At 37.3% G+C, this 27,860-nt stretch overlaps 1 long non-coding RNA gene across 4 annotated transcripts; it reads right to left on the reverse strand.

Annotated features, from left to right (window-relative positions):
• Positions 1-265: 265 nt before the first annotated feature.
• LOC123572306 (uncharacterized) lies at positions 266-27,860 on the reverse strand. Of its 4 annotated transcripts, none has more exons than XR_010585271.1 (4): positions 27,079-27,858; positions 11,282-11,454; positions 3,848-3,959; positions 266-2,046 (listed from the first exon to the last, which is right to left on the reverse strand). It is a non-coding gene; the product is annotated as an uncharacterized lncRNA (long non-coding RNA). The 4 variants fall into 4 exon arrangements; XR_012433228.1 differs by lacking the exon at positions 27,079-27,858 and adding an exon at positions 16,183-16,290; XR_012433230.1 differs by lacking the exon at positions 11,282-11,454 and having other exon boundaries at positions 27,079-27,860.

A 27,860-nucleotide genomic window follows, 5' to 3' on the forward strand; every position in this document is an offset into this window, starting at 1 on the left:
CTTTAGAAGTTGTTTAGAAACTATTTTTATTAGTTACATTTATTAATGTTAGCTTTGATTATCTAGACCACTTCTCGTACCTTCATTATTGGATTTTAACTTATTATGTTGTAAGTCTTCTTCTAAATTGTAACCTTTAATTATCACTGGAACATTGATTTCTTGAAGCCTCTGGGCTACCAGTGACCTTTACATTTAAAAGAGAAATTTCTTTACCTTCTAAGAAGAAGGTGATAGAGAATAATATTAAACCACCAGAGAGAAACATCAATTTGATGTTCGTATATCATTGCTATTTTATACAATTAGTTGCTACTTATTTAACCTAGTAATGTTCAAAGAAAGGGAAGGCCTTCAACACAGATATTGTCTAACACTATTTTTTAAAAAAAAATCCTCAAGCTGAAAGATTCTTTATTTTTAAGAAAGAGATACAAATATTTTAAGCATGAACACTGGACGTTTTGGTTAGAATAGATCTTTGTATGTTGTCTAAACAGAGGAGTAAGAGGAATAATTATCTGGTAAATTGGAAAAGGTATGCAGTCTATGTGAATTACCTAAATTATCAAATCAATGTGACTGTTTCCATTTAAAGATTGATCACACAATTTTGCATTTTTTCAATAGACTTAAGTTCTGGACTTAGGGAAGATATCACCTATCTAAACAATTACAAAGGGTACAGACAAAGTACCTTTGTAGTATTATAGAACCCAGAAATTGTGGTGTGGAAAAGGATTTTGGAGAGCATCTACTTATTCAACCTTCTTATTTCATCAGGTGAAGGAATGTGTCCCAGACAAGTTCTATGGAGTCCCTATCTTATAAATTAGGTTGCAGAGAAAAATCCCAAACTTAATTGATCTTTTGATTCTCAATCCAGTGCTCTGTTTACTATAGAGAGAGGCTCTTGCTAAGGTTTGAAAAGAAAGCTTCAGGTTGAATTTTTAAAAGCTGTATTTTCTACCATAGGAAGTAATCATTTGCTTCCCAGTAAATGCATGCAAATACAGAATGATTAAAAATCATAAAAAGAAAGGTAAACACAACTCTAAATTTAAAATGCTTGTGAGACAGTGAAAATTTAACATTAACATTAATTTGTTGATATTATGGAATTCATATAAATGTACTTTAAGTATAATAACGGAATTGTGGCATTAACGAGAATCCAAGAATATACTGAAATATTCACAGAGAAAATAAAAAATAAATATATACATTCTAAAGGTGCTCAAGAGAAAATCTGGCAGGAGAGAAGCATACTACTTGACTGAGGCGTTGGCAGTGAAGAGCTGTGTGACCGCAGTGTAGTCAGAGCCTCAAGGGAAGCCACTACCTTGAGGGGCTCACCAAGACACCAGGTCTGGTTCTCAGTTTTCCTTGTTCAGAGAGTTATTTTTATTTATCAGACTCTGGGGAATTGATTGAAACTATCCAAGCTTACCAGTTTATTAATTCATAGTAGGGAACTTCATTTCCTATGGTAGGAATAATTATATCTGCTACTCAGGACATTACCTTTGAAATATCAAAGTACCTGGGAAACTGAATGGGAAATCAAAGTTTCCTAACAAGCATGACACCAGAGCCAAAGGAGCTGAATAGATTGTGGGATGTTTCATTCATAAGTAAAACTGCCTGGAGACTTGCTTTTGCTCACTCTATATCTTTCTTTTCTAAAAAAGGACTTATTTTGTAAGGGCGCTTTCTCCTTAAGAGGCCCATGAAAATGATTTTTCTCCAACTTCTTCTTGATCATCAAGAATGTTATGACTAGCCAGGCATGATGGCTTATGCCTGTAATCCCAGCACTTTGGGAGCCCAATGGCAGGGGGATTGCTTGAGTTCAGGAGTTCAAAACCAGTCTGGGCAACATAGTGAGACCCCATCTCTACAAAAAAATTTATTAATTAGCCAGATGTGATGCTGTGCCCGTCTTTCCAGTTATTTGTGAGGCTAGGGTAGAAGGATTGCTCGAGACCTGGAGGGTGAGGCTGAAGTGAGCCATGATCACACCAACCTGGGTGGCAGAGTGAGACCCTGTCTCAAGAAAAAAGAAAGAAAAGAAAAGAGAATGTCACATGTTAGACAAGTTTCATGCAAAAATTTCAAGGTTATATTAGACTAGTCTTCCATAACGTAATCCTTAGTCATGTAAATTGGATTTTGTGGATCTCTTTATAAAACTATCTTTCTTATCCTGGTCTCTCCAATGTCTGACATGCAGGAAATCAGATGTCAGCAAACAGGGGCCATGCTAAATCCAGGCAGAGACTGCTTTGTACTGCCTGCAAACTAAAAATGGCTTTTATATTTTGAAATGTTTGAAAATAATCCAAAAAAAGGATATTACATAACAAGTACAAATGATGTGAAATTCAAATTTCAGTGTCCATAAATAAAGTTTTATTGGAATGTGTTTAGCACAGTTATGTATGACAGAGTTGAGGAGTTGCAGCAGAGACTACATGGTTTTCGCAGTCTAAATATTTACTATCTGGTCCTTTACAGAAAAGATTTGCTGACCTTGAAGTAGACAATTAATATTTCTTTAATATATTAAAACCTCTTTGTGAGTGGCTAATCTCAGTAGATGTTGGTTCACAATTTCTACTTATAGAGGATGGATGTTATATTCCCAATATCTGAAATATGGTATTATTTACTCTCTCCTTGTTAATCACTTAATAGTCATCAAATTCTTTCTTCATACAATTATGGCTTATTGTCTCAACTAGATAAATTAAAATGGTCAAATTTAGGTCTAAATTTTAGAGGCAATGACATAAAGGAAAATCTTGCTTTTTGCAAATAATTTTGAATGAGACTTTGAAAGGCAGCATAAGGCAAGATAGACCACAGGTTTGATGCCTTTGTTTTAAGTCTTAGCTGATTGGCTGTTTACAGTTCCTAAATTCATGAATAAGTTTATATAGACCAGCTGTGCTAACAATGCCTACTCATTTATATTTAATTAGTAAGATTAGTGATAAGGTTAAGAGGAAATTGGAAAGAGAGGTATGTCTGAATCTCTGGCAAATCACAATTACATGAGTCAGCCAAGTCCATAATCCTCTGACAGAGCCCCATCAACACTGAAAATCAGTTGAGGTAATACATGTTTAGCGCTCCTGAAAGTAACTGGAGTAGTTTCTCAATGCATTTGGTTTCTTGCATTGAAAAAAACTTTTAATTATTATACCTGTTCTCTGTCCTTTTATCTACAAGACCAAATGTACTTGAATACATTTTCTTTAGGGAAGTATTCTAATCTTGCATTTATTTTCAATTATCAGAGCTCCCAGTGATATAGTTTGGATTTGATCATTGGAGGAAGGGCCTGGTGAGAGGTGATTGGATCAAGAGGGCGATTTCCCCCTTTCTGTTCTCGTTATGTGAGTGAGTTCTCACAAGATCTAGTTGTTTAAAAGTGTGTAGCACTTCCCCCTTCTCTCTCTTCCGCCTTCTCCAGCAATGTAAGACGTGGCTGCTTCCCCTTTGCCTTCCGCCATGACTGTAACTTTCCTAATTCCTCTCTAGCCATGATTCCTATACAGCTTGTGAGTTAATTAAACCTCTTTTCTTTATAAATTACCCAGTCTCAGGTACTTCTTTATAGCAATGTGAAAACCGGCTAATACACCCAGTTACCAAATCTGTACTTCCTAGATTTGGAGTCTTTAAAAACACATGTTTTAACCAGACAAAGTGACTCATACCCATAATTCCAGCAACTCAGGAGGCTGAGGCAGGAGGATAGCTTGATCCCAAGAATTTGAGACTACCTTGGAAAACATAGCAAGACATTTTCTCTAAAAATATACTAAAAACTTAGCCAGACCTGGTGGTGCACACGTTTAGTCCCAGCTACTCAGGAGGCAGAGGTGGGAGCATTGCTTGGGCCCAGGAGGTTGAGGCTGCAGTGAGCTATGATGGTGCCATTATACTTCAGCCTGGGCAACAAAGCAAGATCTCAAGTCAAATAAATAAATACATAAATACAAACACTTGTTTTTCACACTGAAGATTGAAAGGCTGACTTCATGTCTGGGACCCACACTTTAACCCCATCCAGTCCTTAGAGCAGCCCCAGCTGGACTATTTTTTTTCTTTCTCAAACCAGGTCCTAGTTTTTTTGTTTTGTTTTGTTTTTTGTTTTTTGTTTTTTTTTTTTTTTTTTGCTCAAGACTTTGCGATGGTTTTCCATTACATTTGTAATAAAATATAAACGTCCAACCTTGGCCTACAAGTGACAGCATGACCTGGCCCTGCCTGTGTACCAGTCTCATGCTGTCTCTTTGATCCCATGTCAGTCGCTCTGGTCTTTTGAACATGGCAAGCCCTTTCCAGCCACAGGGCTATGGTGCTGACTGCTCCCTCTGCTTGAAGTACTTTTTCATTATTCTTCTCATTGCTTCTGCTTATAATTTAGGATGGAACTTAAATGCCATCTCTTCATGGAATGATTGCCTTTTCTTCACCCCTACCTAAGGTAAGATGGCCGGATTTTCTTCCTTCAATTGTCAAAGAAAAAATGCCCTGGACAAAGATACTAAACAAGGAAGACTTAATTAAACTATTGCAATAGAGGAGACAGAGTGAACTCAACACCACTGAAATAAAAATCCAGAGAGTGTTTAAGCACCGAGATGAGCTAGTGGAAAAGTCCTATAGAATATTGAGGGGGAGGTTTTCAATGTGATTAGATCATCTGTGTTTACTAATTGGTTAAGTTAGACTCCTACCTTCCCATAGAGACTGGGAGATAGGGGCGCTACCATCCCTGATGATTACGTTTCAAAGCTTTGCCCCAGGTCCTTCAGAAAGACATTCCTGGGTGGTAAACTGTCAAAGGGCTGGGGGAAGATTGCGTCTCAAAGGAGTAGAGAAAGCAATTACAATGGCAAGTTTTCTCAAGTAAATGCTCTAAGGAAAGGGAAGCGGGTGGGGGGGGGGAACCTATAATCAGGCAGAAACCCGTGTAAAGTTCAGGCAAACTGAGGAAAAATTTAAGGTGATATTGGCCACCATTATGCTCCATCACAGCATTCCAGTTACTTCCTTCATAACATTTATAAAAGTAGTTATTACTTAATTTCTTAAACTATGCATTCTGTCTGCTCCACTAGAATATAAGCGGCATGAGAGAAGGAACTGTGACTGCCTTATTCTTTGTTATACCTTCAGTCCTTATGACAGTGCCTAGAACATAGTATATAACTGAAGGAATGTTAACTGAACGAATATATGATTGGTTGTGAACACAGAGGTAAGTGGGTCTTGGAGAGATATTTCAAGCATACTGATAATATTAACAACTGGGTCAGTGACTGTATGTTTTACTCTGTAAATACCTATGGAGACACATGGTATAAAAATACTGAACTTGTGAACTAGCGACTACTAATTGTAAGTGCTTTAAACAAAAACCAATGTATGAGTATTAAACCATATTCAATGGGAAGGGTAACATGATGGTATATTTAATTAGTTCATATAATTCTTTTGTGTGTGCTATATATTCATCCATGGCAGAATTGCTGCTAAAGTGAGACCTTGTACATTTGTTTTTGTATTCATGGTAAACATGTGCCCATTCCAAGACTATTAACATAATCAAATACAGTTAAGGAAGTTTCACTCTACAGAGACATAATATCAGAATAAGACCCGTAAAAAACTTGGGCACCCTACAGATTCATGAAATTACCAAGGCATGGGTGTGACTTTCATAATTAAACTAACTAAATTACAACATCCAAGTTGTAATATATTCATTTTATGCAAATGCATCAGTAAAGAGCAAAATGCTACAGTACTGGAAAACCATGTTTTTCATGAAAAACAAGGATGACTCATTAGGCATGCATCCCACAAGGTCTGTTCTGTATTCAGAGAGCCAAGAAAATATAGATCACATCTCATTTCTGAAAAATTTATTTTATTAGAAACACTGGCTCCAGATGACTGACTCTTGAAAGCTGAGATAATCAATCAGAACATGATGACATCTTTTGCTTAAGGTTAATTGTACTCTCAATTGTCCTTAAAAGATCATGATTTTATGGTAATGAGGGAAAGCTAATGTTCAAAAATTCAGATCACTTACAGTGAAGTTTTTAACAAGAAGTATGATGCCAGTAAAGAATGAGATGTTCTTTTAAATTAAATAATTTACATGCATTATATTTTGTTTCCTTAAACACATAGTGTGTTTGATTGGAAAGTGGACCACAACTTTTAAGATCTCAAAATCCTTAATGTTAAAAAATTGACAGTTTACAGAATTTTTTAGGTATATTCAATTATATTTTGACCTGTAAAGATCTTTTCCTTTGATTATCTAAACACATGCAAATGCCTGGCTATTCTAGACTATTTGTTCATTTATTTATTTATCTTTAAACATACTTGCCAATGGTCTCACCATCTCCCTTAATTTCGAGAACCATCTGGAAATATATTTTTTGCTTGTGTTCTTATAAGAATCACAAACCCACTGTCAACAAGATAGATCAAAATATGAAGCATAGGAATCCTGGCACTAGGGAGTAAGGCTATTTGTTCTGCAGTGTCTCCTTAGGACATGATCTGAAGGAGTTAAACTGAATTAATGGGGTATCTGGGAAGTTAAGCAGCAGATACTATGTGGAAATCAAGGTAGGTAACTGGCATGTAAAAAGTCAAATGGAGGGTGGTTACAGAAGACCAGGGATGGAGGCAGGAAATTTTGCCTTATTGGTCCAGATTATTGTCCTCATTCAGCAAATGTGCAGTAAGCATGCTGAAAGATACTGAATTCTTTTCATATATTCTATATTTGGGTAATTGCTATAAATTCAATCACATCTTATGTTGGTGACCCCAAATGTTCCACCCAGGCTAAATTTCCTCCCTGCTCCAAATCAGCCTATGTAACTGTTTGCTTGACATCTGTGCTTGGATGGCTCACATGTTTGTCAAATTACTATAATGGAACTCTTCTTTGTACTCTACCCTCCCCAACCTGTACCCATCTGTTCCTTCTACTACCATAAAAATGTCTTCCCATCTCTATGTTCTAAATAATTTCTCAGCCTGAGACTCATCTTGGATTCCTTACTCTTTCTGTCAATGCTTATATTCAGGCCTTCAGGACACTCTGGGAAGCTAATGGCTAAAATATATCTTGGATTTGCTTTTTTCTCTCCATCTCTGTTATTTACCTCTTGGTTCAAGAATTTAACGTTTGTCTTTGGGATATGTAAAAAACCCTCCTAAATCTGCCTCCCATACAAATCTACTCCTCATACAAAAGTGCTCTTCTCAAAATCCAAACTGGATAATATAACTTTTATGCCTATAATACTGCAATGGTCTCCCATCGTTCTTGGAATAAAATCCAAATTTCTTACCATGACTTCCAAGACTGTCTACCTCCCCACCCTATCCCATGCTCCGCTCTCTTCACTCCCTGTGTCCACATTCACTGGCATTTAATTACATAGGCACATCAAGTTTTATCTTGTTCAGAGCCTTTGCACATGCTCTTTCTTCTGTGTAGATGCCCCCCTGCCACCTACATGTACACACCATTTGCACAGACAGTTCTTTCCCTTTCTTCAAATCTCAGTTTAAATTATTCCCTCTCAGAGAGACTTGCCTTGATTATACTACCTAAAGAAGTTGCTCCTCTGCTCTGCTCCTTTGTTATTCCTCATTTCCTCATTTCTATCTCTCTCTCCTTTTTTTCTTTTGTTTTTGATAGGGTCTTGCTCTGTCACCTAGCCTGGAGTGCAACTCAGTCTCCTGAATGCATGTAATCCTCCTGCCTCACTTTCCTGAGTACCTAGACGACAAGTATAGGTATATATCCAGCTAGTGGTTTTTTTTGTTTGTTTTTTTCACCTTTTGTAGAGAGAGAGTCTTGCTATGTTGCCCAAACTGGTCCCAATCTCTTGGCCTCCAGCAATCTGCCTGCCTCAGCCTCCTAAAAGATTTGGATTGAAGGCGTAAGTCACCAAGCCACCACTGCAGGCCTTTTTTAAAAAAAAAAATCATAAAAATGATTGCAATTCAAAATAATTCAATGTTTTTCTTTATTTTTCTCTTTTTCTTTTTGTTTATTCCTCGTAGAACGTAATCTTCAGCAGGTCAGAGATCTTGCTGACCTTGTTTGCCATTCTATGGTCCCTACCTAGCAGAGGGTCTGGCATACAATAGATGCTTCATAAGTATTTTATGAGTAAATGACTCTTGGGAATACAGAGCGGAGTAAGTTATGGCCCCTGTCCTCAAGCTTCCACTGCTGGATGAGAGAGGAACCCTAGAGGAGGGCCTATCCACAATTGCTATTGCTGAATAGGGGCCTACACAAAGTTCTATGGATGACAAAGGAACCCTGAAGTGTGTAGAAGGAGGGAATACACAGAAAAATATGGAGAAATTAGGAACGCTTCACCCATGAGCTGATATTCTAATAGGAAAGAAAGTTATCTTTGACCGAGATTCTGTCTTTAAGAGGAATCAGGGATACCCTCCCCTTCCCGGTTCCCCACCCTTCTTTCTGTCCTGGGAATATATATGAATAGGTGGTGAAATCTACAGGGATGGACTACAGGGATTAGTCCCTGTTGTTCTAAACTCTCTTCCATAATTCTTCTCTAATACTCCTTGCCTTTAGAAATTTCCTAATGAGGGCAGATGTTATTCCTAATTTAATTAAATTATTCCCTTCTGAAAACTTCACATTTGGTTTTCCTTCCTGTCTCAGAAAGAACATTCTTTCAAATGTTTTTCAGGTCCAGTAATTGTGGACTCACACATTTTCTTCTACTTGGAAAATCAGATATAAAACTCAGTCTAGTCCCTTAAGATTTTTCCTTCCTTCCTTCCTTCCTTCCTTCCTTCCTTCCTTCCTTCCTTCCTTCCTTCCTTCCTTCCTTCCTTCCTCCCTCCTTCCTTCCTCTCCCCTTCTCTCTCTCTCCTTTTCTCTCACTCTTTCTCACTCTTTCTGCTAATATATTTTACAAACATTAACATTTGTCTTAAGAACTTTTATAGAGTCTTTCTCACCAGTCCAACTGCCTGTTCATTTCCCGAAAATGGTCTGAATATATATTAAAGATCTTTTTCCCACTTAAACCTATCAGTATCCTTTTTAAACATTTTAAGTTTTATTTGGCATTAAATTCAATTACCTGATTATATAATTAAAAGTTATCTGGTTGGGCGCGGTGGCTCACGCCCGTAATCCCGTAATCCCAGCACTTTGGGAGCCCGAAGTGTGCAGATCGCCTGAGGTCAGGAGTTCCAGACCAGCCTGGCCAACTTGGTGAAACCCCATCTCTACTAAAAATACAAAAATTAGCCAGGTATGGTGGCACATGCCTATAATCCCAGCTAGTTGGGAGACTGAGGCAGGAGAATCGCTTGAACCCGGGAGGTGGGGGTTGCAGTGAGCTGAGATCTTGCCACTGCACTCCAGCCTAGGTGACAGAGTAAGACTCTATCTCAAAAAAAAAAAAAAAAAAGTTATCTGCGAGTCTTATTCATTCCTCTCAGTGTCTGCTACTGTATTTCTCATTTTCTCCTTTTAGGCCAGGCCAGTTGAGTACCAGGATGAGAAGAGAATGTAAAGAGAAGCGGATAGTATTGTTAATGTTATCTTCTGGTTGCCAACATGAGATATTTTCTGTGGTTAATTACACTGGAGGGATCGAGCTAGTTTTAGATCTTCCAGGTCATAGATTTCAGCTAGTCACAAATCCAAGGGGCTTTTTTAGACCAAAGAGTCATTAGATGTTTCCTAGTCTTTGATAAATCATTTGAAAATCCAGAAAATAATCAGATCAATCTTGAGTTCTTAAGTTCTCAAGACCTAAGATAGCATAATATTTGTGTAGTAGAATTTAGAGCTCATAATCTCAGGTATGGAAAAAATCTCATATTATTTACTTAAAAAGCTTAGCTCTAAATCTCTATTCAACTAAAGGGAAAAATCAAATGCAGCCGGTATGCCTCTACCCTCTTATGTTGTGCCAATGTTTCAGTGTTTTAAGAGATGCCAAGCCACTGAGTGAACCTCTTTCGTCATTGCTTATCCTGGAACCCACAGACCTTAGTCCCTTCTCAACCTAAGGACTTTCACTTTGTTCTACCATGAGGCTGTCCTTCCTCTAACCTTCTCTGCCGGGGCATCTGGCCTACTCTCTTCATTGGCCCTGATGCATTTTCAAAAAAAAAGCCAAGCTATTGACTACAGGCTTTTGTTGCCTTCTCCTGAGCCAAATTCCAGAAAGCAAGAATTACAAAGTTTTCCTTTTGGCTTGAAATAAGAGGTGGAGGAGGAACTCAGAGACACAACAATAAACATCTTACCACATTAGTCTTGATAAGACTAGAATAGATCCGCTCATGGGACTATGACTTGACCTTTCTTGAAATTGTGGTGACGTGTGCTTGCTTTGACATTAATCCATTTATTCTTTCCGAAAACATTTGTTAAGTGTCTACTATGTGCTAGGGAAAATCTACACTTGAGATTTGGGATATGTAAGTGAACCGAGCAGAGTAAGATGTTTCCCCTTATAATGTTAACATTACAGTAGGGGAAGAGACAAGAGACAGCATGGTGTGATGTGATCCAATATGATCAATGTGATGGGGAAAAGGAAGAGCAGAGTATGGTAGGGAGAATGGGGTGATTGGTCCTCCTTTTCACTATTTAAAGCATTGCTTCCCACTTTGCCCCTTAACTCTGAAACAACCTCTCTCCTTTGCAAGACGGACTCCAAGGAGCCTTGGACATGTTTTAGGCCCTTTAAAGCCTATGGGGAGAATTTGGGGCCTGTGTGAAAGGAGGTAGCCTCTGTGGAATTAGAAATTGCTAGGTAAAGGGAGATCTGAGCTGAATTGTTTCTTGATGTTTATAAGAGAAGAAAAATTAAAGTAGAAACCTGAGTAACCAAAGAGAGATCCCACAAGAAAGATTAATTGTTACACCTTGTGCTTAGTCCTCATAGTTTAAGAAATGGAAATCATGATCTTTTACACATCGAGTTCATATTTTTCTGCCCAATTGTTCTTTATTAGATTTCTTTTTTTTTTTTTTGGAGACAAGAGTCTCGCTCTATCGCCCAGGCTGGAGTGCAGTGGCCCGATCTCGACTCACTGCAAGCTCTACCTCCTGGGTTCACGCCATTCTCCTGCCTCAGCCTCCCGAGTACCTGGGACTACAGGTGTGCACCACCACGCCTGGCTAATTTTTTGTATTTTTAGTAGAAACAGGGCTTACCGTGTTAGCCATGATGGTCTCGATCTCCTGATCTCGTGATCTGCCTGCCTCGGCTTCCCAAAGTGCTGGGATTACAGGCGTGAGCCACCCACCGCGCCTGGCCTATTACATTTCTTAGTAAGGGATTTGCTGTAGACCCTGGAGATCTTAGGTGACTTTGCCAACAATGGTCTCTGCAGAAAATGTGAGAAAAGAGGATAGTGATATTGAGAGAATGACAAAGAGGTCTGTGTTCTATCTTTTAGTGTGGGTTAAATGACCAAAATAATCGTTTGGGAAACAGAAAGCCAGATTGTTACCAAGTAGCCAAATTAGTGACACTCTGTGGGCTGGGGGATTAATCACAGTGGCCAGGTGGCGAATTAAATATTCAGAATAGTTAGGAGGGCTGATTTATGTAGTGAGATTTCAGCTCCTTCTACCATTGATCTTTAAAATAGCATATCATATCTGGTACAAGTCCGCATCAGGCAATTAGGTATTAAGTCTAAGATTACAATTCTTCTCACCATATAAAGCATAATTTAGACATCTCTCTTCAAAAAAGGCAAAGGTTTTTATGAACCCACATTTAAATGACATATTACTTCAGCACTTTCCTCATGTGATGGCATATTTATTAATGACATTTTTACCTTTCTTGCTTCTATATTTAATTACATGCTTCTTAAATTAAAAGAGTTTGTTTTCTGTTTATTATATCTCCCTTACACTGAAGGTTTCATAAGATATAATTATTGATGAAGCTTTTTTTATACCCATTTATCTTAATGTGTTGATGGATCAATACCTGACTGTGTAAGATAGGGTAATGATTTTTGCTGTAACAACCTAAATGCAAATTTAGCGTTTTAATGTGATAAAAGCTTCTTCCCGACAAGCCTAACAATTCTACACTGGTGTTCCTGGAGGTAGGAAGTTTCCTCCACGTAGTAAATCAGGGACCTAGGTTTCTTCCATTTTGTGGCTTTGACATCACTCGGGGACTCTTAGTTCAAGAGACAGAGATGATGGATAATTTTTTTTTTTTTTTTAAATCCCAGCATGGAAGTGACTTCCACTGGGGAGAACTAATTACATGGTTCTTGGATGTAAGGGCAGTCTGGAAAATGTAGTATTTTGGTGAGCCAACAGCTTATAGTACTGAATTTTCCATATGGAAGACAGTAAAAAGTTTTGTTGGACACTAGCCATCTGTGCCACATTGACCAATAGTGTAACAGAAATACCCACTTTGTTACTTCAATGTAATTTCTGCATAACAATCTGTACATATTAAGCTTCTTTTATTTAATGTCAACAATGCATTTATACATTTTTCTACCAGTCTTCTAATAACTTTATATTATTTCTTATTTACCTCTTATATCATTTCTTTAGAGGACAGATGAGTACTTTGCCCTGGTTCTGTTATAAGGTATAGCAAGGAATGGTAGGCAGATTGGTTCTTTCTCTTTTGGCAGAGATTAGAAATGAAGTGCTCACTGTTAATGAATTATATATCGGGCACATCAGGCCCATTTTGTTCTCTTCCTCTGGGTAAAACAGGGCAAGTGCATAAGGCCATACACCGCTGGATTATTCTCTTCCCCAAGAACATTCTTGGTGTGTTTCTTTGTGCTGCCTATCAGTTATGTGAGCACTTACTCTAAGAATGTGAATCTGTGCCCATGGGAATATTATGTCTTTCTGCAGTCAACTGGAAAGTTATTGAATTATGTAAAGTATCACAAGTTCATTCTGATGAAATGTATATCGTCATTGATTTATTTTCCTGAGTTATGTTTTTATTAGATCAAAATCACATGAGAGTTTAAGGGAAAAATATAAGACAAAACACAAAACAAATGACATTTGCAGTATCATTATTTTCAGATGTGATGTAGATAAAGGAAAAGAATATTTCACAAATGACAATATCATATTTTTATCTGGTCTTGGACTTCTCACATAATCTTGTTAAGAGAAAACAAGGAATAATGCAACTTCTCTTTCCCAGTCTCAGAGAAGAGAACAAGACTGTCCATTTTTCTTCCTTTAAATATCAGTACAAGCGAACAGCCATACATCAGTGTGTTCTCTCAAAGTTGCTAGTCATTTGGTAAATTCCTAAAATATTTTATTCCCAATTTTTTGGATGCATACATATTATCAAATCACTTTGAAAGCTGCAAAGTGTAATGCAAAAAGTGAGCAGTCACTTTCATCCTCCGTCAAAAGGAAAAAAAAGATACAAGCTCATCTTAAATTGATATTCATTGAGAGATTTGTATATCCTGAAAACCATTACTACTTCATAGTCCCCAAACACGGCTAGATATATGGCATTTGTGATTAAGATCAAATATTATCTTTGTAATGGGATTTTACATTTGACTGAATGTATGTCACAGATGATAATGTGGTACCTCCACTTTTTCTGAATTGGTCATCTAATCCTGGATGGTAAGCAAACAGAAACATGTACTCTGAGGGTTTGCATCTTTGTGTCCTGACATCAACACTTAAAGTCTTGGCTTTAAAGAGTCTTCCATTGCTACTACAGTGAGTTTGACAGGCTTGGATCTAGTGGGGTGGCTACTGTCAGGGGAAGTTCGGCTGTGTAAAATTTCATAAAATAAAACCTGTTTTGGCAATAGCAAGAAATGGAATTGCTCAACAGTAAGCTTGCCTAAGCCTGAACAGACGGAAGAAAAGTAGAGCAGACTGCTCCACAGATGATGATAAGCAACAATCAGACCCAAAGATGAGTGGCTTGATCCAAGGAGAATTAAAGAAGCCATTTGCATCAGATGTTGGAACAGTTAAGCCACGCTTGCAGTCGGTGAATGTCATTGGAAGCTGCTTTAAATAATGTGATGCAACATATATATTTTATGGATTTGCAAAGCCAGATGGGATAAGGAATAAGAATTTTAGAGGGAAAAATCTGGCAAGAAACACTTTTATAGATGTCACTCTGAACTGATGCATTATGGAAAAGTGAACTAATGGGCTTAGGAAAGAAAACATTATCATAAATATTACACAGAAATCTTAGATTTCATCAGAACTTTAAAGTTTAGGTGCATCTTATTGCCTACACTAAAGCAGAATACACTTCCCATCCCTGCCATCTCATGCTTATTAAAAAAGCTAGTGTGTGTGTGTGTGTGTGTGTGTGTGACTATTTGTGTGCGTCTATCTCTATCTTTATAAACATTAAAGATATTTATATATCTTCATAGATTGTATATCTTTATCTACTTTATAGGGGTAGATATAGATGATACAGATATAGATATATACCAGAACTGAACTTCTTGCATCCCACTCTTGATATTTTACTTAATTGCCATGAATTAACAAACTTATAAATAATCTCTCAGACTTACAAGTTCATTTTAAAATAAGCACTTTATTTTGAAATAATTTTATCTTTATAGAAGAGTTGCAAAGATACACAGAGTATTTCTCTATATACTTCACCCAGCTTCCTCTAATGTTAACTTTCTACATAACCTTGATACACTTATAAAAGCTAAGAAATGAACATTGCCACAATACTGTTAACCAAACTATAGTCTTCATTAAGATTTCACAGTTCTTCCACTGTGTTCTTTTCCTAGATAGCTAGGACACCACACTGCACTTAGTCATTATGCCTCCTTAGTCTCTTCAGATCCGAGACAATTTCCTGCTCTTCCCTTTCATGAACTTGGTACTTTTGAAGAGTCCGGGTCAAGTATTTTGTAGAATGTCTCTCAGTTTGGTTTTTACCTTATATTTTCTCATGAATGTTCTGAAGTTATAGTTTGAAGAAGAAAGGCACACAGGTGTTGTGCCCTTTTCTTCATACCATATCAGGGAACATATGCTGTCAGATGGCTTATTACTTGGCTAAGGAACTGTCTGCCAGGCTTCTCCACCATAAACTTACTATTACCTATCTTTTTGCAAATCTGTGTATCTTTTATTCAGGAGTTACACATAGGAGAAGTAATTATCATCAAGCTACCTTAAATTATTAGTCACATTAGGTGAACAAGAAGAGATCAGTTTTAATGGCATTGACAAAAGCATATAATGTGGAGAAAATAATTCTTCGTCTCCTGAACATACAAATAGAATATTCAGAACATCCCTAGATTTACATTTTAAAATGCTACATAGGAATCATCTTTTTGACACATCTTTTGTCCTACCAATGCCTATGCATATAAAGCAATATTAGGAAATAGAAAAGGGCTCTTTCTTTATGACTCTCTTAGCTTTCGTACTTTGGCTTTTTTTCTTTTAAAGAACATGGTCATTTAATCAGTTCAATTTGGCACAGGTAAACAGCTGTTCAAACATCTGATAACACTTGTCTTTTAATCTATCACTGGCGTGTGTAGGCATAGGCTCTATTATAGTATCTTGGGTCACTAAAGAGAAAATCAAGGATATTGTAAATTGATATTGTAAATATGCAGAGACCACACTGCACTGAACAGGTTACCAAGATGAAAACAGAAAAAAATGAAATAAAATTGTAAACATTTTTATGATTCTAACATTTCATTGTTTTAAAACATTTTCAATGCGCATTGACAATGAAGAAGAAATATAGACACCTTATAACATCACAAAGGTAACCTCCCTCAGAACTTCAATGGTTTAAATGGTTGCACAATGATGCTGAGGTTGTATGAAACTGTGAAAACCGGTACGAGGCAACTTCATATTCCTATGATTATTTTTTTTTCAACTTTTAGATTCAGGGGGCACATATGCAGGTTTGGTGTATGAATGATCCTGTCGCCCAGGTAGTGAGCATAGTCCAAAATATAAGAAACTAGAAGCAAAACATCTAATAAATTTACACATTTAACAATACTTAAATACTGTTTAAATATTTTAAAAAAGAATTTGTTACATACCACCTAAGATTGCCAAGCCACCTTCTGTAACCCTCGCCTCCTCGCACCTTCCCTGCTCTGGTAGTCCCCAGTGTCTATTGTTCCCATCTTTGTGTTGCTGTGTACTCAATGTGTAGCTCCCACTTATAAGTGAGAACACATGGTATTTGGTTTTCAGTTCCTGTATTAATTCACATAGGAAATTAGCCTCTAGCTGCATCCATGTTGCTACAAAGGACATGATTTCATTCTTTTTTATGGCTGTGTAACATTCAGTGATGTGAATGTAGCATGTTTTCTTTATCCAGTTCACCATTGATGGGCATCTGGGGTTGATTCTGTCTTTACTATTATGAATAGTGCTGTGGTGAACATATGAGTGCATTGTTTTGGTAGAGATATATATATATATATATTTTTTTTTTGGCTGGGGTATATACATGGTAATGCGACTTCTGGGTCAAATGGTAGTGTTCCTATCCTTTTTTTCTAATCATGTGGTGCTAAAGGTAATCAATGCTTGCTCTGTGGGCTCATTAATTCAAAATCTGGACATCTTCAAAGTCCTGTGGAGAAGATATCTGGGGACCTCAGAAGGGCACAAGACTTTCCTAAAGAAGGAGCAGAATAAGCAGCTGGCCAGCTGGAGCTGAGAATAGGACCTATCCCTCTATCCCAGTATAATACACTGTACATTTTGGAAGGAGGAAATTACAGGTGAGAATAATAATAAAAAAAGAGCTGCTTTACTAAAATCACAGCAAAATAGAGAAAGCATCAGGCAATAAACCTGGCTTGCTGATCATGTCACAAAGGCTTACTAAAGATGGGAAGAGAGTACAGCTCAGGACAGCCTGAGCAGGAAGCCTTGCTTATCTCCATTTAGAATCAAAAGAGGATGGAGCAGAGCAGGGAGCCCAGGCACAAGTCGAGGTAACTTTGGTTGTAGCATCAGGATCCTCAGTGGCAGACATTGCTCCAGGGACCCAGACCTGAGCAGGAGAGGATGAAAGTGATCCTTGTTCAGGTAGTTGCTGAGAAAAAGGTGAGGCATGACTTTAGGAATTATTTAGGAGGGATTTGAGATACATGGAGTTTTTGTGAAGCAAATAGGAGCAGAACTAGAGATACTATATTTTTGCCAATGTTACTGTGATCCTATTTTGTTGGCCATGGCTTGGGCAAACGTAGGGTATAAGACATTTAATTTATGTGCAATTTTGAATGCTTTATTATATGTGTGAACAATGCCAATTCTATTCTGTCTGTTTGGAGTTAGATACTGAAGTTCAATTCATAAAGACACATGAAACAATAACTAAATCTGAGCTCCATACATTTACAGAAATACATTTACAGTAATATTCTTGAAGGGATCTGGGAGTTTAGAAATTATAGATATATATTTATATGAGCCAGATTTCCTCCTCTCCTATGAATTGGAATAAAATTTGAAAATTGGTTTTAGTGGTTATGCCAAAAAAGGAGGAAGGAAGAAAGAGGAAAAATAGAAGGAAGGAAGGAAGGAAGGTAGTCAGTTGTTTGACTCCATTAGTTTGGACTACCTAAAATATTTTTACAGCAGACTTGACACTAAAGTCAAAGGATTCAAACCACTTTGTTAGTCCAAATGTCCCTAAATGGTGTTACTTATGACGCTTGCTGTAAATGGCTCAGTATGAATATATATAGGAGGGAGAAGTAATCAGGGAAACATGTACAGAGACTAGTATGAAAAAAAGGAAATTCTAAAACTTCAAATCATCTGCTAGTTCTTCTGTGTTATTTGGAGCAGAAGATAGAAGGACTGGTAGATATCTAGTGTCAGATGTTGGATTGAGTCGGAATGGTAGCTAAATGCTGTGCATAATAAATACGGACATCTGAGAAAGGAGAGAGCTTTCTAAATGACAGGAGGCTGAGCAGTGTCTAAGTGTCTGTACAAACATGTAAACATTCTAAATTGAATAAAAACCCCTGGTGCGGCAAAACTTTAGTGCAGTGGGTTCTAATATATCAGAGAAAGGGCCTGAGTTCCATATCTGGACCTTCACAGAGCAGAAGGAATGGCTACAAGACATAAGTCTTGGAACCTACAGGAAACTGAAGAAATTCAGAGCTGGAAGTGGCCACAGAGATTTAGGCCCCAGAAATTCTCAGAAATACAGGGAAAATATTCAATTTCAGTTTTAATTTTACGTAAACTTTGAAGGAGATGGTGGCCTCAGCTACCACTTTGGTCTTTCCAACAGCATATTACTGGCAATAGTGGAATCAGGTAGGCGGCCAACAGTCCGGTGAGAGGACAGCTATTGGGTCCTGCTGCTAGTTATTAAACTGCATACAGATGGTAACAAGAATTTAGCCAGGGATCACAGCTTGAATCATTTTCTGATTGTATGTCACTCAGAATATTCTCCCTAAAAGTATTTCAGTCCTGGAGAAGAGAAGAAGCAGGAACAGCATGCATCCCTTGACTGCTGAGGGGAATCTAGGGTGACTGATCTCACATGACATTTATATTTCCTTGTAAAGAGCAATGAGATTCCTTGGTTATGAAGATCAATGAGATCAGTCACCATGTATCATTTATATCTCAAGTTACATATTTTTTTAGAACAAGCCACATGGACCTGTTAAAACTAGGATTTAAACACAACTGCAGGGAAATGATTATCTTAAGGTGAATTGCTTAAGAGGGAAATTGCATTTGGACATGGTGAGTGGTGGGTGTGGTGGTTTTTGAGTGTAGAGCTCTGTACTGAACAAATGAAGCATTTGGCTGCCACCTCTATTATGTATTGATGTTAACAATCCTAGCAAAGTTAGGAATAAAAATTGAGCACTTATACACACCAATCTGGAGAAAGAGGACTTTAAATTACCTTTCAGACTGTGAGTTTAATTGAACTGCTCCCATTTATTTCAGTCTAATGATAGTGGGTTTGCTAGATCATATCACCATTCTCTGAAATCTGCTTTATTCTTTTAAATAGCACAGAACCTGCAGTCTTCATCTCTAGAGAACATTCCCAACAAGTAATGCTTGCCTGCAAATTGGAATGCACCAGAGTCCTATTTAAAGGCCACCTCATTGACTTGCTGGCAGAATGGATGGGGAGAATGTATGCTTTATGCTCATACAGCTTCTTGAAAAAATGGACTGTGTAGAGTCAAGTTATTATTATGGTTATGCTCATTTATTTGTCAAGTGCCAAGGAATACACTTGACAAAGCAAAAAGAGGAAGCTGAAGATAATATGTGTGTCTCCTAGATAATGTTGTTCCAGGAAAATAAAGTTTCTATTCATCCTCAAGGCAGATGTATGCATTTTTTAATCAACTGAGTATTCCATGAAGTTCTTTTCATATTTTTAGCACATAAAACTTTTCTCAATTGAAATCATTGTCCTTATCAGCTGAATATAAAATAAAGTAAATGTTTGTTCTTCAGAGAGGATTCTTCCTGTAAAAACTTCCAGAATCACAAAAATGATATTTTCTATTCACTCCTGGCATTTTTGAAAGTCGTATTTCCTTCAAGATACACATGCCTCCTACACAAATTGTCTTTACAAATGTTACTAAGTCTTTCTCTCTCACTTGATGAAAGAGAGAACATCTGTCTTTCTCTAGATGCCCTTTCTAAGACATTCCCTGAAATAGTCATACTAATTCTATCTGAATTTATTTAAATAAACACTAATATGGCACCATGTCCATGGCACTTCTATAGGTTAGTGCAAAAGTAATTGCGGTTTTTGCCTTCTTGGAATTTGCCATTTGATATTGTAATATATTCTTAAATAAATGTGGTTATGTTATACATCATTTTAATGGGCATTTCCCACTTTATGTTTTTCCTTTTTTATTTTTGCTAATGACTAATTACTTGCTGTTTATTTTATGTTTATTTTAGACTATGGAAATGATGTTAGACACAAAGCAAATTCAAGTGATTTTCTCTCTCTTTCTTTCTTTCCCTCCCTCTCTCTCTCTCTCTCTCTCTCTCTCTTTCTCTCTTTCTCTCTTTCTTTCTTTCTCTCAAGACAGAGTCTCACTCTGTTGCCCAGGCTGGAAGGCAGCGGCATGATTTCGGCTCCCTGCAATCCCCACCTCCTGGGTTCAAGCAATTCTCCTGCTTCAGCCTCCTGAGTTGGTGGCTGGGATTACAAGCACCCGCCACGACACCCAGTTAATGTTTTGTTATTTTTAGTAGAGATGGGGCTTCATCATGTTGGCTAGGCTGGTCTTGAACTGATCTCAGGTGATCCACCCGCTTCAGCCTCCCAAAGGGCTGGGATTACAGGCATGAGACACTGCACCTGGCCATTTGAGTGATTTTTTATTCGAGTTGAAAATGGGTCTTAAAGCAGCAGAGACAACTCAAAACACCAACAACACATTTGGTCCAGAAACTGCTAATGAATGTACAGTTCAGCGGTGGTTCAATTGTCAAAGCTGATGCTCTTACAACTACATGAGAAGCTGCCGAAGGACTCAACATCTACCATTTTATGGTCATTTGGCTTTTGAAGCAAATCGGAAAGGTGAAAAAGCTCAATAAGTGGGTGCCTCGTGAGTGACTGAAATTTTTTTAAAAATTGTTGTTTTGAAGTGTTGTCTTATTCTATGTAACAACAGTGAAATATTTCTCAATCGGATTGTGATGTGGGATGAAAAGTGGATTTTATAAGACAACCAGACATGATCAGTTCAGTGATTGGACCCAGAAGCAGCTCCAAAGCACTTCCCAAAGCCAAACTTGCGCGTGTGCGCGTGCACACACACACACTCTCTCTCACACACACACACAGCCTTGCACTGTTTGGTGGTCTGCTGCCAGTCTGATTCACTGCACTACTGCAGCTTTCTGAATTCCAGAGCAACCATCTGAGGTATGCTCAGAAAATCGATGTGATGCACTGAAAATTGCAATGCCTGCAGCTGGCATTGGTCAACAGAAATGGCTCAGTTCTTCTCCAGGACAATGCCTGACCACACATGGCACAATGAACACTTCAAAAGTTGAATGAATTGGGCTAGGAAGTTTTGCCTCATCTGCCGCCATATTTACCTGACCTCTGGCCAACAGATTACCACTTCTTCACTTCAAGCATCTCGACAACTTTTTGCAGGGAAAACACTTCGACAACCAGCATAATGCAGAAAATGCTTTCCAAGAGTTCGTTGAATCCCGAAGTGCAGATTGCTATGCTACAGGACTAAACAAATTTATTTCTCATTGGCAAAAATGTGTTGATTGTAATGGCTCCTATTTTGATTAATAAAGATGTGTTTGAGTTTAGTTATAATGAGTTAAAATTCATGGTCCAAAACCACAATTACTTTTGCACCAAACTTTATTGGTCCTTTATAAATATTTACTCATTTAAAGTCCAAATAAGTCCAATTTAACTCATTTAAAGTCCAAATAAATAAATAAATAAATATTTACTTATTTGTAAGTATTTACTTATTTATAAGTCCTTTATAAATGTTTACTGGTTTAAACCCTCATAAATAAGCCTTTGAGAGATACACTATCATTATCCTCATTCTACTGATGAGAAACAAACTAAGGCACTCACTTCTGGGAATTTATCAGAAATCAGTTCGATTAGGATCAAGAAGTGTGGCTCCAAAGTTCACATGCTTAGCTGGTGGGCTCTACTCTTCTTTATGTATCACAAACTGGGTTTCTTTTTATCTAAGATATGCAATTCTGTTTTTTTTTTTTTTTTTTTTTTGACAGAGTCTTGCTCTGTCTCCCAGGCTGGAGAGCAGTGGCACGTTCTCAGCTCACTGCCACCTCCGCCTCCCGGGTTCAAGGGATTCTCCTGCCTCAGTCTCCCAAGTAGCTGAGATTACAGGCACGTGCCACCACGCCTGGCTAATTTTTTTTTTCTGTATTTTAGTAGAGATGGGGTTTCACCATGTTGGCCAAGACGGTCTCGATCTCCTGAACTGGTGATCTGTCTGCCTCAGCCTCCCAAAGTGCTGCGATTACAGGCATAAGAAAGATATGCAATTCTTTAATTTCAAAATTCTGCTTTCTCGTAGAGCCATCTGTTTCTTTCACTTTTTTGACTTTTTCTTTATGTCTGTCACCAGCTCTAAAAGCTAACTTTTAGGTGTCAGGAAAGGTGGTGCAGTTTGTATCATTGCATAAGCATTATTACACATGTGCAACAACAATCATTGCTAGGCAGTGCTTAGGTACTCAAACAGACTGCAGGACTGTGTCTGACACCTCAGTGTTTCAACACATGCAATTCAAATCGTGCCTCATTAAAATTACAGATTACTGCATGCCAGGGACTCAGGTCACTCTACAATAGTCAAAACTATGAATGTTAAATCCGTAAATGTCACGATTTCATTACAGCAGGAGCTTAGAACCAGTAAAGTGTTTCATTTTCTTAGATATTTTCTGGTGACCACCACTCCCATATGCACACACATAGTTTTCTTTTGTGTCATTCCATTGTGGAAAAGATTTCAAAAGGATTGTTTTATCTTTGAAAAATATTACTCTAAAAACCTATGCCAGGTCAATGTGAGTTACAGATTTTCAAGGAAGCTTACTCATCTACTTTTGTCTATGTTTCTTTCAATCTGCTTCTCTCTTTTTCTCCCTCACTTTGCTTTGTTTGTTTTGTTCATGTACAGTATTTATATTTAACTCAGCCCAAGTGTTCATATTATCTTAACTCAAGATGTAACATGGGGAATTTTTCCAATTAAATATTAATTATTTTCACAGCTAGAATTTTCAATTAAAAATTTCAGGAATCAAATTTTTAAAATACACAATGATTAAAGGACATTCATGTGCATTCATGATTTGTACAAAGCAAAACTTACAAAAATGTGTAGGGGAAGTGATCTTTGGTATGTGTGTGATTGATAATCAATTGCTTTTTTATTTCTTTACTACTTTTTCCATTTTCATTTTTTCCCTTCTCAGCGAGGTATTTTATACCAGGAAGTGTATGTTTTTAACAACATTCTATAGAAAATGTTGTCTTACTTTATACCTGTAATATTATTACATTGTTTAGGCTGTTGCTACACTGAACATTGCTCATCTAATGCTTTTGCCAATAGTTGAGGGGTTTCTTTTACTCTAGTATTTTCCTTTTTTACTATTTCTAAGGCAGTGAACTGAATGAGAGATAAAATAGCAAGTTAGTAATTCCCTAGCATATGAATCAGCCTGGAGCTATTAAAAATGCAGGTTGCTGGGTTCTAGCCTTGGAAAATTTGATGCAGAAGGCTTAGGCTGGGACCCAGAAACCTATACCTTAATAGCTACTCCAGCTGACTCTGATGCTGTTGCTCCGTGGAACACACCTTGCAATACAATGTTTCACAGTATTCAGTACTGAGTTAGCATCACAATATCGTCTTCTAAAGAAATTCCAATGAATGATATATCAGTTGAGAAGTAAATTAAGCACTATGGGAGTAAGAAAAGAACAGATTGATTTACTTTGAAGTTATATTTTGTCAATGATCAAGAAATGATTGCATCCATAGAGTGTTTATCATCTCCTGATTTCTTAATGTAAAAGAACAGGGTAGAGTAGTTAGAGAAAAGCATATAGCAATTTATTTTGAGTATTAATATTCTCCCTTCCAAATATTCTAGTAATTCTTGTATTTTGAGAATTCAATACAATTTTATTTAAATAATGAGAAAGTTATATTTTGATTATAAAGTATTTCTTGAGAACACAGCATATCTTATCTGCAATCTACCGCCTAAAATAAAGACATTTTGTGGGCCATTTGTATCCCTACCTACCCAAATTACAGAAGAGCACGTCTAGGAGCAACTCCAGAGATCTGAAAACGTATGATACAAATCTCTAAATTAAGGTTTAATAGGAATTTAATTCAACCTGCCAATAGCAGTCATAATCCACAATGGCTAATGTGATTAGTGTCCCATGTTAATGAATGGCTTGTGGAAAGAAGGGATTTCAAAAGGAAAATGTATTTTCTCTCTCACCTGTTCAGTGATTCAATCAGGAGTCTTTTAGCACTGAATTAGCCTTTCTGCCTCAGTTCCCCTATTTCCTTCACATTTAATTATTTTCCTGCAGTCTTCACTAAGTTAGGGTTTGAAGAAAACTGTTTTAAAAACACACAATGCATAAATGCAATTTTGATTTAATCGAATTCAGTCATTATAAAATATTTATAAGCCAATTTCATCATTTATTAATTGCTTTAAGAAAATCTTTGCCCCTCATCTAGAAACTTTTGTGTAATAAAAATACATTATAACTTTAAAAAATTTTAGGAACAACAACTAGAATTAGCAAAACCAAAGCTCAAAACAAACATCTGTTAGACCTGTAAGTTCAGACCCTTCTAATTGGTAGGTATTTCTGGAACTAATTACCTGGTACTCTGTTGATCGCTGTACTGCATGCCAGATTTCTGTTCAGATGAGTTGGTTAGAGCATTTCATTGTAGAAGGTCAAAACACTTGGTCACTTCTAGGTCTTATGTAATTACTGATCTTACATAATTAATTGAGTATTTTTTTAAAACCTTATTCTGCAGGCATAATGAAGCTAGGGATTTGTGGGTGGATCAAAGCAAATCCATCATTGTTTCTGGAAAAGGAAATCAAAATATAAGTCCTGCCAACGGTAGATGAGTAACATCACCTTTCCATATGAGGTTGACATGGCACCAGGAACCCTCCCACATGGGTCTTGGGTATGATTCATCACTAACCAGCTCTGTCACCTTGGACAAATCACTCAACTCCCCTACATGAGGGCCAAGAGAAACTTGAGGTTACCATGTGAAAGTACTTTCAAAAATTCTATAAAAAATGGCCCAAAAAATTGCCTTAGAAGAGGATGTCATTTTATTATGACCTACATATGCAGAAAATCAATAGGAAATTTGTACTAGGAAAAGACACAAAAATCATGGGAAAAATAGCAAGGAAACTATTTAGCTTAGTAAAATCCTAACTGTAGATATTCTGTAAAATTTTCTTCTAAAGTTTATTAGATTCCACAGAGCCATAAAAATCTTTAATCTAAAAAAAAGAAATAATACGCATTTACATAATGCATACTGTATGCCTGACACTCTTCTAGGTATTTAACAAAAGCTAGGTCTCAGCTCTTGAGAAAGTTAATTAGTTGTTGGTTTTGTTTAGTACCTAGCACTGCGGAGATGACCTCCTAGAACTGCGATTTCAGGGTGAACAAGACTAACATGAAAACATTTAGCTCCTGTTCATTCCTGTTGGTGTTTTGTAATCTATGGCAGTATTTTAATGTTCTATTTTAAGACTTTAATCTCTGAAAAAATTCAAATCCTCTTGAGATTTAGCATGCATGAATGTTTGATGCTTTCTGAGAGTTTTCCACAGTAGGTAGAAAGCAAGAAGTATTTCCATGAGTGTCTAATATAGAAGAAGGGACCAGTGATCAGAATGGGATTCATTAAGAATATCAAACTGAAGAGAAAGACTACAAAGCACTGATTACAGGAAATGAAAAAGGTATGTCGTATGAGGGGGAAGGTGATGTATGTAAGAATAAAAAACTGAGGCTCAAAAACCGATTTCTTACTTTATAATGTTTCCTAGGACCCCTGCCTTCATGCTGTAAACATAACCTCCTAAGTATGACCCTTTAACTTACATATATTTATCAATTTTGTTCCATGTCAAGTTTTCCCTGATAACAAAGGAAGAGAAAAGTTGTAGGGATAGGGGTGACAGGAGGTAAATTAAAACTGTTAATTAGCCAAAAAGAAGAGACTGTTATCCTATAATGAGCATAACATTAACTATAATATTAATTCAGAAAACATATTTATTAAATGCATATATACAAGTCATAAAAACAAGTAATAAGTAAATGCAAAATTAAATAGATTGCATATAAAGGAGATAGAGATGAATGCTAGAGAGAAAATTAACGAAGAATAAAGCTGAAGCAAATTGTTGGTGGTGGAGTTATTTTAAATGGAGTGACCAGAGAGGGTTCTATAATCAATTTGTATTGAAGCAGAGACCTAAATGAAGTGGCAGAGGTTGATGTGCAGATGTGTGAGTGAATAGATTGCCAGGCAGTGAGAACTGTAAGTGCAAAGGCTGTGAGGTAAGTGCATGCTTGGTGTATTCAAAGAATGAAAATAAAGTCAGTGCAAATGGAGTGATGTATTAGAGGACAAGAGCTGGAGGAAATGAGATTCATGAGGCAATGGGCTCCTGATCACTCATGCCTTGAGGACACTGTAATGACTGTGAGCTTTACGTTGAAAGTATTGAGAAGCCATTGGAGGGTAAAGTATGTTAGTCTGGCTGCTTTGCTGGGACTAGACTTAAAACCAGCCCAAATGTCCCATGGAACAGATGTTCATGGCTTATTTTGAATTAACATAGAAATCGACCCTCCCAGTTTTAAAGTTTGAGAAAATTAACATTTGTCTCATCTGAGCTCCTTTTTCAGGAAACCAACCATCAGGGCTCCCAAATAGTAACAAGAAACTGAAATTTACCAGGTCACTGCATCTGGACAATGACACTCCAGACCCCTCATTCATCATGATTACTTCCATACCCCTCCCTAAATCTTGTTTTCCCACACATGGTTATGTTTTTTTTTTTTTCCTGCTACGTAAACCCCTAATTTTAGTGAGTTGGAGAGATGGATTTGGGACTGATTTTCTATTTCCTTACCTGCAGCACCTGAATAAAGCCTTCTTCCCTGGCAATACTTGTTATCTCAGTGACTGGCTTTCTGTGTGATGAACAACAGGACCTAGACCAAATCCCTGGTGTTTTGGTAACTGTATTAGTCCATTTTCACACTGCTATAAAGAACTACCTGAGACTGGGTAATTTATGAAGAAAAAAAGGTTTAATTGACTCACAGTTCTGCAAGGCTGGGAGGCCTCAGGAAACTTCCAATCATGGCAGAAGGCAAAGGTGAAGCAAGGACCTTCTTCACGTGGCAGCAGGAGAGAAAGAGAGAGAGAGAGAAGTGCCACACTTTTAAACCATCAGATCTCGCGAGAACTCACTCACTATCAAGAGAACAGTGTGGGGAAAATTACCCCATGATTCAATCACCTCCCACCTGGTTCCTCCCTCAACAGATGGGGAGTACAATTCCAGATGAGATTTGGGTGGGGACACAGATTCAAACCATGTCAGTAACAGCCTGTGGGAAGGCAGATGGATGAAGGGAAACCAGCTAGGAAGCAATGATGGTTTGGATCAAGGTGGAGCAATATAAGTGGTGAGAACAGGTAAAAAAAAAAAGTCAATAAATATATTTGGTTATGAATTTTTCATTAAAACAAATACTAGTTAGCAGGTACATGGGTCAAGTAGAGTGTTCAATGCTGGGGAAATAACAAACAGGACAAAGTCCATGCTTGCCATCAGTAAATGCATAGCTTAATGGGGGCAGATGTATAAACACGGTTTTCATTTCTTGTATGCTAACTGAATTGAGTAAAAAGGAAAGAATGATTACTTTTGCTTAGGGAATGGGAAGCATCCACACAAACTACCTAGAAGAAAAGATGCTTGGGGTTAATAAAGAGGAGCACAAGTGTGGCAGAAGGTAAAGGAAGGCAAAGAGAGGGCTCCCAACAGCTTAGACAAAGGAACATGGCCATGGACAAGGGGCAGTTAGTAGTGTCATATG

Source organism: Macaca fascicularis, chromosome 3, assembly GCF_037993035.2.
Source record: "Macaca fascicularis isolate 582-1 chromosome 3, T2T-MFA8v1.1".
Classification (NCBI taxonomy): domain Eukaryota; kingdom Metazoa; phylum Chordata; class Mammalia; order Primates; family Cercopithecidae; genus Macaca; species Macaca fascicularis.